Consider the following 13,848-nt stretch of genomic DNA (forward strand, 5'->3'; position numbering starts at 1 on the left):
GGGCAGTGGTGGGGGTGTTGTTCACACACACACTCTGATGCTGGGCACTGGTGGGCACTGGTGGGCAGTGGTGGGGGTGTTGTTCACACACACACTCTGATGCTGGGCACTGGTAGGCACTGGTGGGCAGTGGTGGGGGTGTTGTCCACACACACACTCTGATGCTGGGCACTGGTGGGCACTGGTGGGGGTGTTGTCCAATCACACACTCTGATTCTGGGCACTGCTGGGCACTGGTGGGCAGTGGTGGGCACTGGTGGGGGTCTCAGCCACACACACACTCTGATGCTGGGCACTGGTGGGCAGTGGTGGGGGTGTTGTCCACACACACACTCTGATGCTGGGCACTGGTGGGCACTGGTGGGAAGTGGTGGGGGTGTTGTCCACACACACACTGTGATGCTGGGCACTGGTGGGCACTGGTGGGCACTGGTGGGGGTGTTGTCCACACACACACTCTGATGCTGGGCACTGCTGGGCACTGGTGGGCAGTGGTGGGGGTGTTGTCCACACACACACTCTGATGCTGGGCACTGGTGGGCACTGGTGGGCATTGGTGGGGGTGTTGTAAACACACACACTCTGATGCTGGGCACTGCTGGGCACTGGTGGGCAGTGGTGGGGGTGTTATCCACACACACACTCTGATGCTGGGCACTGGTGGGCAGTGGTGGGCAGTGGTGGGGGTGTTGTCCACACACACACTCTGATGCTGGGCACTGGTTGGCACTGGTGGGCAGTGGTGGGGGTGTTGTCCACACACACACTCTGATGCTGGGCACTGGTGGGCACTGGTGGGCAGTGGTGGGGGTGTTGTTCACACACACACTCTGATGCTGGGCACTGGTGGGCAGTGGTGGGCAGTGGTGGGCAGTGGTGGGGGTGTTGTCCACACACACACTCTGATGCTGGGCACTGGTGGGCACTGGTGGGGGTCTCAGCCACACACACACTCTGATGCTGGGCACTGGTGGGCAGTGGTGGGGGTGTTGTCCACACACACACTCTGATGCTGGGCACTGGTGGGCGCTGGTGGGCAGTGGTGGGGGTGTTGTCCACACACACACTCTGATGCTGGGTACTGCTGGGCACTGGTGGGCAGTGGTGGGGGTGTTGTCCACACACTCACACTCTGATGCTGAGCACTGCTGGGCACTGGTGGGGGTGTTGTACACACACACACTCTGATACTTACACTTACAATGACATAGCAGACGTATGTCCCACACGTCTATTACACTGGTGAAGTGCGGTGACGTACTTCGATGACGTAGGTGCGGCACGTCTCCGTATTACACTGGTGTTGTGCGGTGACGTACCATACCCCGAGATCGCTGATGTACCGTACCCCGAGCTGGATGACGTACATGCGGCACGTATTACACTGCTGAAGTGTGGTGACGTACTTCGATGATGTAGGTGCGGCACGTCTCCGTATTGCAGTGGTGTTGTGCGGTGACGTACCGTACCCCGAGGTCGATGACGTAGGTGCGGTATGTCTCCGTATTACACTGGTGAAGTGCGGGAGTGTGTGGACCAACGTAACCAGACATTACAGTCGTGCAATGGAGATGTGCACGTGTGGCAACACTTACACGTATGCTGGACTTCGTTGTACTCACCTTCTGCGCCGTCGTCGGTTTCTAAGTACGAGGTGGTGGCTGTACAGGATAGGGATGAGACGGACGATGGCGTTCATGTCCTGCTTGTCGCGTACCGGGGTGCGGTTCGTGCCGGAGTGTGGTTTTAAGGTAGTATTGAGCTCTTGTAGAAAAAGAGCCGTATGGAGTGTGTTCTACACGGATCGTACTTCCTGGTTCGGGAGACGCGCTCTTTTTACGTTTGGGCGTAGCGTCGAGCGTCAGCCGACTGCAATTCGTATGGACTTTCGATTCGTACGGTGATTTTTACGAGCCGTATGGAGTGATGCTTTAGATTGTGATCGTACTTGCTGATTCGTACGGGGACGCCTACGGGTACGATTCGTACGGGGAAAAACGCTCCGAACCGCAATTCGGAGCGCTTTTTACCGGATCGGAATCGGCCCCATAGTGGGCTCGTCCACACTGTTTAAGTATCATACGATCCAGGGGACCAGGACGCGCTCCCTCAATACCCTTGCTCTCCCATTGGTTTCCTACATCTTTAGAAAGACTGCTGGGTCCATTCAGCCTGATACCTCCCCATCTCCTCTTGTTTTAGGATGTTCCCTAATGTTTCCCGAGGGGGAGGTAGATTGTGCAAAACTACCCATAAATGCCCTTCCCAGGGAGAGGCAGAAAGACTGTTGGTCCAGTTCCGAATGGGCACATGGTCTGAGGCCAGGGTGGGCCGTCGCACTCCTTTTTGAAAAAATAAAACTTGATCCCTTGCATTCAGTGGACTTTCTGCCCACTTTGGGGTGGGAGTTTAACTGGGGAGTAACCCCTCATTTGCCCTCACATGAGGGCAGAACGTTGTGCCTGGTGGGGTGCTGCCTCCAAAGTAAAAGGCTTTTTTAATGTGAAGTGGGTGGATGAATGCTTGGGGATCACGGTACTGGGATGATCCCCAATCAGGTATATACACTCATGAGAGGTACAGCCAGCTGTACCTCTCCCACACAGATTGATGCTCGGGATAGAGCTGTGACTCCTGAGAACTGATCAAAATGAAAGCAGACAGCTCATAATACTCGGTATGCTTTCACTTTTTTTTACTGTGACGTGAGTGTGCTGCACATAGTAGTAAATGAAAGAAAACAAACCCATGATGCAAGGGAAGTTTTAGCTTGCATCCTGGCTTTACTTTTTTTTTTTAAAGAAAATCCTTCTGGTGCTGGCACCACATTTTCTTCGACAATGCAGTGGATAAATCATTCATATCTTCCACTATACCAAGGTAATGCAGTGGAAGTGAACGGTTCGTCCATTACATTGAAGAGGGTGCTACCACTTCAGCTACTGATAAGCATGTGTAATGGCTATGAGATTTCTGTAGAAATCAGTAGTCACAAGCAATTCAAGCTGCATTAAGGTGACCCATGTAATATACCCAGGGAATAATTCTGCATTGGTTTTGTAATCACAGTCCAAGAAATATTATTGCAAAATGTACACTGGCTCAAAACTAATAAGTAATAAGAAATATGTCTCTCAAATATATATTTCATGCAGCTAATTTAGCCACTAATTTATGCTCATGAAGGACTTGAATGGCGCTCTCAGGTACTAAGGAAGCATGGAAAGGCAAGATTATCTTTGTAACTGCTCAACACTCTGTCAATTAATCTTACTACAGCAGTAATGGCTAAAGAGCCAATTTCTACTGGCTTTTCCACTAGGGGTTCAAGTTCCTCTACAGAACAGATCCTCCACATAATTGTGCTGGAGCTACTTGTCTGCACCTTTACCATCAAGAGCCTGACCAAACAGAAGATATACTGCTATTCTTATTTTCAAATAGGACAGCCTGTTTAATGTGAAGTAAGTTATCAAGCTGCAAGGTGCCAGATCAAAGCTTCTTTCAATTATTTCTGAGGACCTTTAGGCACATTGACTGAGTTTATTGCAGAGTATCTTCAGTCTTTCCATTCTCACCACACAATGTGACCAAGCTTTTGTGCTGGATGAAGTCTTAGCCAATGGATCAATAAGTCTCCCTTTCAGTTTCTGTGTGGATCTCCTTGCTCCCTCTCCTACTTCACTTGTGAACTTCCTTTAGAAGTTCTTTTTTTCCTAACATTTGTCACACAAAACAATGACTGATTAGTGTCAATCTTTGCCTCTAGACTTCTATCTCCATTAGTGAATATTCTCTAGGCTACTCTCTTGTGACATGTAGTCACCTTAAGAGACTTCTGTATTACTCTAGCAGATACAATTCCCTGGTTCTCTCCTTCTTAAAAAGTCCACCTTAATAGCTTTCTCTTTTCAAATCTGTCTGCCATAAGCTTGTGTTTCCCCTCTGCCTTTCAGAATTGTTTCTGCCCATTTCCGACTTCTAGTTTTTATGACATGGTTGATGTTCTAACATTTGGCCTGAATCCTAATCTGCTCCCACCACTAGAGTTTTGAAGGGGTTTGTGACTATCAAACTTAGCCCAAATGTTTATGCTGTGCCCAGAGACTGTTTGAAGAACATACCCCACATGACCAACAGCAGGAGAGGGAAAACATTTTGGTGGCTTTAACTTGAGAGGTTGGTGTGAAAGCCAACTGGGAGCTAACGGCTTGAGGCCCCAGTCTGAGAATGTTTAAACTTGACTGCCACGCAGGAAAATGGTTGGTATTGGATGAGAGACAAAGGAGTTATCCCTGCACCTGAGTAAGATGTGGCAAAGGAACTGGCCCCAAGATGGCCAGATGAGTACCCCATGCACATTTCCCACATTGAAGAGTGTGCATTGTCACCAAACAGTAGGTCATTGATATCTTAATTAACCACCCCTGCAATCTTGAGATTGATGCATAAAGGAAGCCTCTTGTGGCACATGGCAGAGAAAGTGGATTAGGTATTGCAGTGGAACCCAAGGTACGCTGGGCTGTACCTCTGCAAGAATCCAGATTGTCTTCATCTGGAGAGGTTTTAGCTTTTTTGAGTTCTGGTTGAGGAAGCCCAAGAAACTCAGGACCCAGTGCATAAGCCTTCCAGAATGCATTCTACAAATTTGGATGAGTCCAAGCCAGAGAGCTGGAGGAAGGTGAGAAAATGCTGGTCAATCTCTGGGGGTAGGCCAAGCCATCCCAGAGATGGAAGGGTGAGGACACACCAAACCTAGGGCTTTTTGAGCAGATTTCCCCAGTAGAGATGAAAACCAGCGGTGCACGAACTCTGTATTTGTAGATGGGAACCAATGAGCATATGGAAATTGGAATAAAGAATAGGAAGAATTAGCATTCTCTCAAATGAACAATTATTTATAGCTTTAGCTGTTGGTGGACCCGGAAGGCGAGCCTGTGTAGCGCAGGGCTCAGAATGTGCCAGTCAAGCTTAATAATAATTGCACAAAATTCAATCAGTTCAATTGTCTGCTTGCACTTTATCATTATAAAATGTAATGGTTTCTGTCCCTGATGTTTCTCGACAGGACAGATTCTACAACTGATTACAATTAAAAGCCATTTCCTTTGGACCAGATGAGGTGCAGACTGTATTTTCAATGTAGTATTGTTTTCTGAGTAAGACATAGTGCAGAGTATTCATAAAAAATAGGGCAAATGTTAAGCTTACCATGTGATGTGTTTTGTCAGACCACAGTGCCTGTACAGTTTTCTGTCTAGAAAATGTATAAAGGCTCACCATTTTGGAGATGAGCCCGTTTTTTTCCAATTCCCATTGAGGCAGACTTTAGGTCCAAGCTTTATTTACTTTAATACTTACAAAATTTCAAAAGACTCCTTTCCTTACTCTTAGATGGGAGATCCTATGTTGGTCTATTTGTCCGACTAAACTTAGAAATGTTCATGTCCCTTCGCTCCTGATCTATTGATCAGTCCTTAAGACAAGTCCTCATTAATTGTCATTTGGCTTGATGCTGAACCATATTCTGCACTGGCTATTTACCATAGTAGGGCTTAGATTACACAGGCATTGATATTCACAAATATTTGCACTTTCAGCATTTTGATGTGATTTGCCAAACACATGCTTTTTGCCTTCTGAATGTGATACAAAATGTAATAAATCTATATGGTTGAACTTTGAATACTATATTAAGTGGATTTTCATGAGTGGATTTTCTTTGTCCTCTGGGTAAATATGTTAATTGTAAGGCTCTCACCTGGAATAGACTCACACATAGCTCTGATCCCTCAATCAGGCTGTAAATGCTATAAAGCGCTAACAGGAGCAAAGATAGAAGAATTGGACAAGGCATCTATGAGTGAGACTTGCCAGAGAGAGGTCAATTTTTGGATGGCTGAGTTCAATAAAGAAAAAACAAGTGAATTGGGATGTTCTATAGCTTGGCACAACTGAAGCAGTGACACAATAGTAGAAGAGGTAGAGGATGACCCTACCACTTTTCCTCTGAATCATATAGAGTTAGGAAAGTCTCTCTTAATCTATCCCAAAATGGATTGGAAAATGTTGGCCAATTTAATTGCAACAGGCAAGCCAATTAAACAGGGCAGTACAGTTTTGCCACAGATATGTACTAAATAACTAAATACTGAATGTCAACCAGGGGTGGGCAGAAAATTCTGCTTTTCTGGCAGAGTTCGTGGAGATTTGCCCACTCTGCACTATGCGAAAACTGCGAAGTTCTGACACAACTCTGCCAAACACCGCATGGCAGAGTTTTTTCTTGTAAGCGGCTCGCCAACGTTAAGTTGGTGAGCACGAGTGAGAATTTTCATCCCCTAGCATGATTTTCAGGAGCTAGAACGCCGCCCGGCAAGATTTTCTCAATGTGGGCGGTCACAGCAGGTCACGACCGTCAGCGCTGAGAAGGCTGCCAAGCTACTGGAGCGGCAGAAAGAAGCATTGTCCTCTGGCATGCAATGTGGTGCTGTTCATAGTGATTTTACAGTGTGGAACAAGCTCCTGGCACTAAACATCAGTGTGAGCAGCGCAACATGCCAAATTCCACCTGCTCGCAGAACTCCGCAGTTTTTATGTAATTACACAGAATTCCATACAGTCAAACTATGTGAGCTTTGTCCACCCCTAATGTCAACACAGGTTGCCAAAGCTATCTAAGATTGACAGGAAAGCAGTGAAGAGCTTAGTACAAGGAGTGAATAAATTTGTAGCATGGAAAGGAGCCTAATCTAATGGGCGTCCTCTTGTATGATTTATCAAAGTTATTATCACTTTCATTTTTGTTGCAGTTTTAAAAAGAGACCAAAGATAAATAGCAAGGAACAAAGTAACTGTTGCTGGCATTTCATATGCTTTGTGATGCCAATATTGCCCCAAAGATGGATTTTAGATAATTTTGGAAAGTAATGTGGGCCTACAGTAAAATGGTTGCATACCATACTTCATGTGGATGGGACCTAAAGTGCCTACCAAGCCGCATAGTGAATTAATAGTGCCAGAATAAAAAGAAAGTAGGCGGTGCAGCTTAGATGTCCCAGGTACCGTGAACACCTGTGAGAGCACCTGTAAGGAAGGTAGGCCCCACCTGGAGACCTGCGCAGGCATGTATAGATGGTTTGAAACATGCAGCAGTAATAAACCAAGATCAATAAAGAAAAGGTTGAAATAACCTTCTACTTTCGATCGCATAAGACAAAGAGGATGTGTGTAGGGACTCATAAATTAAAACAATATGAAAAGATGATCACAAAGACACAGTGAGAAACAGCTACCACAGGAGGTAATTGTGGCACGAGGTTAGACACACTAACACAGGTGAGATATCTAAAGCAGGTTTAATACAAGCAAGAAACAACCAAAGTAAGAGGTGGGAGGCCGACACCATTCTTCAAACCCTGCAACCATTTCTCCTGTATACGGATCCATGCAGCCATCAAACTCCAATACAGAACAAAGACTCTAACTCAACACACCGTATGTACATAAATAGGCATTCATATATCACACATCCCTTTCTTCAATATTTAAAATAAATGCTGAACAAAAATTTTACAAACATAAAAGAAAATTACAAAAACTGAAAGAACATCCTACATATCAGAAAGCATGTGAGAAAAGATGAAATCTAGCAATTATTTTCCTCTTATAACAAATAAATCCCTACCAAATACTCCACAACAGAATCGTCACATTTCTTCGGAGACTTACATGAGGGCTTAGCAGACAGATTTTCCGCTTCTGCTGTGACCTTGCCATTTTCCTGGCCATTTTTGCCAAAGATCACTTCTTGTGCAATCCCATTATAATTTCTGGAAGAACCAAAGTCTTGATCATACTCAGAAACTTCTTGGAATTTCACCAGCCAGGCAACATCCCACGGCGACACCATTTAGCTCCTTCAGTAATATCCATAATACCATATAAGTGGCTACATGAGCCCTACATGCATTTATGTAGTTTGCTCATATTGCCAGGTCTCTTTTTCAGCTTTGAGTTAGGCTTCAGCTATATGCCATCATTCTCACTAGGAGCAACCCTAAGATAAAACATTTTTAAACACTGGTCTTCATGATATAATAGTCATTGTCACACGCCTCCACATATACTTATATAGTTCATACCACTTTTCCCATAAAAACTTTTACTAAGATATCTTCGCTTATTATTCCATCCATAGGACAACCATCCTTGTCTTCTAGAAGTATTGCTGCGCCGCTTGAACATTTTTAACAAATCCCTTATCACTGGCAGCACCATAATACTATATTGAAGGTAATATATATTAATTTAAACCATCATGTTTATCTTTTCATATGTGTCATTATACCTTCAGTGCCCCTAATAGTTTTAAGGTTTCATCCTGCATATATTTTATAGATCACCATCTTCTACATTCTGGCTATTCATTCACCCATAGAAATCTATCAAGTGCTGCTCCCGTATTGAAGCTTTTCCATCTACACTGGCCAGGCAGCATATTATCCCATTCAGAGTAAGTCATGAGTAACTACCCTTTTGATCAGGCTGCCACTTACACCTTTTGGATTTGAAACCTGCCTTAATACCTTGCTATTCATTTCCCTTTGATATAGCTTTGACCACCACTATCGAACTCTCCAGCATTTCATGCCTTGCTAATTAAGCATATAGGTCCTTGCAGACCCAGGTATTACTATAACTAGATAGTGTTCACCTTATATCTATCACATCTAATCATGGTTACTCTGGGTTCATCACATTATTTCCTGTTATATCACTGCACTTTGTGTTTATCTATATTCTCTTACATCTATTTCAACTGTTCATCACTTATGATAATCATTCCCACGTACACCACCTCTTTAGCCCTGGAATATATAAGGTCTACACGATATAAATCTCAAATAACATGCCATTCCTTTTGATTATCTAAATCCTCAATTCTATCTAACTCTATCTATCCCTAGCCCTTCCCTTTTCTAAGTTCTGTGATCTACTTTTCTATACAAGCTTTCCACACTTTATTCTCCTATGACTCTGATAATTCTGTGAAGGTAATACATTTGTCTATTAATCTTTGTTAGAATGTTATGTTATTAAAGATAATAAACATGACAAAGATTATGTTAACTGTATACTCTAACTAAACATGTACTGGAATTCTGAAATAGATTATGTTTTTCATAAATTTTAGGAATATTGTGGCCTACATAAAAATCTCCTGATGAAGGCGTTCTCACACGCCGAAACACGCGTCGAAGAATGAAACACTAGCTCAGCCACAACTTTTTATTGGATTGATTGTATCTACGTGTTTTTTAACCTATGATTATTTTTATGTATTGTATGATTTGCACACTACTGTGATTAATAATTGGTTTTTATATGTATTTTTTTATAAAGTATCTATCTCAATAATTATAATAAAAATATTTTCCTGTACATGTTTTTGTTAGTTTGACATTTTCTATTATCCACACACTCTTTTATTGTTTATCGCACTGTAATCTGTCTAGGAAGATACCCACATATTGTTTTTCTCTGTCCTAGAAGACTCTTATTGTCAGCGGGTCCTTGTTTTTTCATATATATATAACATCCCACGATTGACCATTAGTCAATTTCACAGCACAACCATCCTCACTCACTTCTTCAGTCTGGTAAGGAAAGCTATACTACACAGTTTATTATCAAAAGACAAAGGCTACTGTGGACACTTAATGAAGTAATCTCAATGTATATGAACACAATGGCAATATATTGGGTTATAGTGATATTGGAGAGAGAAGGAAGCAAATACACCTTCAGACTTATTCTGTGGGGAATTATTCCCTTGAAAGAAAAAAGAATTCTCTTAACCATCAAGTTAGGTTGTTGACTGCTTCAAAGTACTCACAAAGTTCTGCTTCTTCATCCTCAGGTACAAATGGAGGCAAAGGTCTGAAAATCTCTTGGCCCACCAGATGTAGTTAATGCTCCAATAATCATTTCTTCGTTTCATATTTGCACATTAACCCATTCCACGCTGCGTGAATTTCCTTGCTGTGCGGGGGTTTTATTAAGTGGGCGGGATTCGGATGGCCCCCGGCCATCGTCAGCACACGCCCACCGTGATGTCAGACGGCCGAGGGCCGTCCGAAGCGCACAAGGGGTTAAACCATCAATAGCTCCCAAAAAAGCATTAGGTGCTCAGAACTATTCACCTGCATGTTGGCACAGAAAATTATACAATCTGCTGCAAGCGAAAATGGTCTTGACCTGAGCACATAAGAATTGGTACAGTAATTAAATGTCAACAAAAATGTGCTCAAAAATAAGCATAAAGTGATTTGCTTGCTTGTATCAAAATGGCTTATCTTCGCACAGAATCAGTCAATCAAAATATGGCCGCCACTGTACGTATACATGAGTTGGGGTGGGCGGGATTTGCGTAGTAGCGCTACGCAAAGCTCCACAAAATGGTAAAACATCTCTGTGAGCACGCAAAGTTCCGCGAACACGGGGAATTGCTTGTTCCACCAGTGTGGTAACGAAGCAAGACACACTTACACAGGTGAGATATCCAGAGCAGGTTTAATTTAGGCAAGAAACAAACAAGATAAGAGGAGGGAGGCAGTCACCATCGTTCAAGCTCCGCCACCGTTTCTCCTGTGACAAGAGAAAAACCTTCTGCCGAAGGCATTCATGAATCAAATGTAGCTGTTTAATATTCTGTAAATATTACTTCTGAATCATTTTATAATCATAATAGACAAAATATTTAATGACACATGTAGGACATACACATTCATGGTGCAGTAAGTATTCCAAAATGAGAACATTGATCTTATAAGGGAAAAAGTATAGAGTTTAAATAGAACAGAAAATGTAAAATGCTACCATAGATTTAGATGTGCAAAACAGCTGTCTATCATGTTTTTAAATTTTCATTGTATGCATCAATTCTTAGTATTTTAAGTGGGAGTGAATCAGCAAATAATAGGAAAATGGTTAACCATGATTTGTTATTAAAAAAAAATATGAAACAACCACGATTTGAAACTTAAAATTGGACTGAAAATGAATATGTTAATTGACCTGTTTATGCACCTTGACGCCCTTGGGCTAAGTTGTGCGTTAGAAGACTCCATTCATTCATTCAATTGTAGTTTAAATTATCATAGCAGTCTTAAACTGCTCTTTTTAACTTATAAAAAAATTATTTTAATTTGCAAAATGTTAATACTTAGCCACTTGTTTGGTTACTGGATCTCGTGACAGTTCAAAGAGAAAGCCTTTTTCTGTTGCAGGTTACTATTAGAGAAATGTGTTTTTGCCAACTGCTATGCTTTCTTGCTCGTCTTGCCTTAAATAGATTGGCCATTTAAACAGTTTCCGAATGGGAAATGACTATGGGATCTATGCCATTAATTGTTTAATAGTTAGATGAAGAGGTTTGAGTCCGGCCAAGTCTGAAGTAAAGAGCTAAAATGGAAACTGGTGCTAAATAGATGATAAAGAAAAAAAGTGGTTAAGGGGCTAACCATACAGAAACAAGTTAAAGAAAAGAAACAGCGAAGGCATAAGTCAATAAAGTGTTACACTACGGAAAGAGGAGTGAATGAAGAAGGAAAATAAAACAGGGAGTAGTATGATTTGGAACCTCCCCTGGGAAAGGTAACAAAAAATGAAAAAATTTAAAAATAAAATAGGAAGAAAACTGCAGCAGGGGGGGAAGACAGATGTAGAAAAGCAAAGAAACAAATCGTCTTGGTGAAAACAGTTTGAATCCAAAAGGTATTCTTGTGTGTCCTCATGTAACGTAACTGGTGCTATGTAAAGCGCTCTGATAACTGATTCGGTTCGGTTCTAGTTCGCGCTATATAAAACTCTGCAAAAAAAAAAAAGATGGATCAGACAAATTAGGAGTTGCTATTTATCTCGAACATTTTGTAAAAACGGGTTGGGAAATAGCTTAACAAACGATATTTTCCTAATTGTTTTTTCTCAAAGATCATATTCAACCATTAGCATATTATAAAAGATGTTTTTATGCAATGCTTTCCATGACTGGCCTTACTCACCTTGCTGATAAAGGCAGACTTCTGATTTTTCCACATTATACTTACTTTTCTTGCCACAATTTAATTCATAAATGTTTCCAGGGCATTTCAATGTTAACTTTTAACTTTATTCAATATTCACTTTCATATAGTAATTACAGGCTCAATCATTTTCTTAGTAGCCTGCTCCTGGTGCTGCTGAATACTGGGAGTGTTAAATACCACAGCTGCCTGGACAGGATTCCACCTCATACCTCTTTCTCAACACCACCCTAAACTTCCCTTTTAGTTATCTAGCACGTGCAGTTTATTTTGTAAGTCTTGCTTTGTTATTTTCCTATCTTTCTCCCTTTTCTCATTTTTCATTTTCTCTATCTTGCACTGAGTAAAGGTGTGATGGTGAAAGATAAGTCCTGGTCTCCAAAAATAAGCATCAGTGCAGGCCACAGTCAACACCAGCCCAATGCAAAAAACTGCAGCCTAATTTTAGATTTTTCAGTATGCTAAAAGGTCGGTAAGTGATTTGACTTTCAAACACCAATACAATGTCTCAAATAGTTTTTTATGTCTGTTGTTTTTTTTGCATTAGTTAATGTGTAGGACTTAAGACAGCGTCATAGAGTAAACATTTATATTTTTTTTTCCGAAGTCTACGTATTAAAAAGATGGCTTGTAAATAAATATAAAGTAATCACATAGTCAAATACCCTAATAAACCTAAAAGACTGAGATCAAAGAAAAACATCAGCTATCAATAAGTCAAGTTTTAGTGTGGTGATGCTGCCGTTTATGTTTGTTCTCTTAATACAGCTTGCCTTGTTCGTTGTTTCCTATCAATACGGCTCCATTACTAATGTGATCAGCATAATGTGTCTAGGAACGTTGGAGAGAGATATGTGAAATGATTTTTACTAGGATGTTTTTATGCTGTAAAACGTGTTGCTTTGGTGAAATGGTTTTTAAAACATCGAACACTTGAATATATACATTTGAATTTGAATTTGTTGGAGAGAGATACATGTTTCTCTTACTGTGATTTCTATGGTCTGGGAGAAAGCAAGCAAGATGTCTTGGCCTTCAGTGTACCCATTCCTGCTTGGCAACGTAATAAGGGATAATGACATGACACAGCAAGGTCAGGAGGTAGCATGAAACTTAAAACCAGACATGCAATAAGAACAACATGGATATATAAGAAAGGATTGTGTTCAGAGACCTGACGAATGTGGAGGACAATGATGAATGAGGCTGAGATACAGAAGCCAGTTCTTCCATGTCAGTCAGAGAAGAAAGGCCAATCAGAACAATGGAAGGACTACATGCAGGACAGTTTAAGCAGCAGTATAGTGGGACCAAGTTGTCTGGCAACTACTTGGCTGTATGGTTCCCGTACAATCAGTTTGGTCACTGCAATTGCATTGTGTGCACCTTTGTTTTGTTTCCCCTGCCTTTCCTTCATGTTTCTTTGTGCTTACCTGCATCATCTATGAAGAATACTCCTCTGTCAATCTCGGCATCTTCTAACTTTGGACTTAACCAGAAGTTGCTGTCACAAATACAGTCTCCTGATGCTCCAGATTCTCAGGGAAGATCTCTGGTTACTTCCTGGATTCATCAATAGTGCCACCTATTAGCGCATCAGATGAGTAATGTGAAAATCGAGCTCTTACGTTTTGTTATTTATTCATGCTTATTTTTATACTTAAACTGTGTGTGGAGACTTGCTACCCTTATGGCTTATATGTTACCATACCACGATATACTCTGGGAAGGAAAACCTCCAACCTCCAGTATGTTTCTCTTC

The sequence above is a fragment of the Lissotriton helveticus genome, chromosome 5_1 (assembly GCF_964261635.1).
Source record: "Lissotriton helveticus chromosome 5_1, aLisHel1.1, whole genome shotgun sequence".
Classification (NCBI taxonomy): Eukaryota; Metazoa; Chordata; class Amphibia; order Caudata; family Salamandridae; genus Lissotriton; species Lissotriton helveticus.